Source organism: Arachis stenosperma, chromosome 6 (assembly GCF_014773155.1).
Source record: "Arachis stenosperma cultivar V10309 chromosome 6, arast.V10309.gnm1.PFL2, whole genome shotgun sequence".
In the NCBI taxonomy this organism is placed as follows: Eukaryota; Viridiplantae; Streptophyta; class Magnoliopsida; order Fabales; family Fabaceae; genus Arachis; species Arachis stenosperma.
Genome location: NC_080382.1, coordinates 85,022,141 through 85,023,174, shown reverse-complemented (window position 1 = coordinate 85,023,174; position 1,034 = coordinate 85,022,141). Strand labels below are relative to the sequence as shown.

The window sequence follows — 1,034 nt, the reverse complement described above, 5'->3', positions numbered from 1 at the left end:
GAGGACCTTGTTTCATTCATGAAACTTTGAGTGTTTTTGATTAGATCAGAGACCATGGTTGCTAAGTCAGAGTGGTTCTGCTTAGAATTCTCTGTCTGTTGCTGAGAAGATGATGGAAAAGGCTTGCCATTGCTAAACCTGTTTCTTCTACCATTATTGTTGTTGAAACCTTGTTGAGGTCTCTGTTGATCCTTCCATGAGAGATTTGGATGATTCCTCCATGAAGAATTATAGGTGTTTCCATAGGGTTCTCCCATGTAATTCACCTCTTCCATTGAAGGGTTCTCAGGATCATAAGCTTCTTCTTCAGATGAAGCATCCTTAGTACTGCCTTGTGCATTTTGCATTCCAGACAGACTTTGAGAAATCAAATTGACTTTCTGAGTCAATATTTTGTTCTGAGCCAATATGGCATTCAGAGTATCAATCTCAAGAACTCCTTTCTTCTGATTTGTCCCATTGTTCACAGGATTCCTTTCAGAAGTGTACATGAATTGGTTATTTGCAACCATTTCAATTAGTTCTTGAGCTTCTGTAGGCGTCTTCTTCAGATGAAGAGATCCTCCAACAGAGCTATCCAATGACATCTTGGACAGTTCAGACAGACCATCATAGAAAATACCTATGATGCTCCATTTAGAAAGCATATCAGAGGGACACTTTCTGATCAATTATTTGTATCTTTCCCAAGCTTCATAGAGGGATTCTCCTTCCTTCTGTCTGAAGGTTTGGACTTCCACTCTAAGCTTACTCAATTTTTGAGGTGGAAAGAACTTTGCCAAGAAGGCATTGACTAGCTTTTCCCAAGAGTTCAGGCTTTCTTTAGGTTGTGAGTCCAACCATATCCTAGCTCTGTCTCTTACAGCAAAAGGGAATAGCATAAGTCTGTAGACCTCAGGGTCAACCCCATTAGTCTTGAAAGTGTCACAAATTTGCAAGAATTCAGCTAAAAACTGATGAGGATCTTCCAATAGAAGTCCATGGAACTTGCAATTCTGTTGCATTAGAGAAACTAATTGAGGCTTAAGCTCAAA

The 1,034-nt window shown here is 39.7% G+C and overlaps 1 non-coding gene across 1 annotated transcript; it reads left to right on the top strand.

Annotated features, from left to right (window-relative positions):
• Window positions 1-641: 641 nt before the first annotated feature.
• On the top strand, window positions 642-749 carry LOC130937991 (small nucleolar RNA R71). The gene has a single exon (XR_009069177.1). It is a non-coding gene; the product is annotated as a small nucleolar RNA R71 (small nucleolar RNA).
• The last annotated feature ends 285 nt before the right edge of the window (window positions 750-1,034 follow it).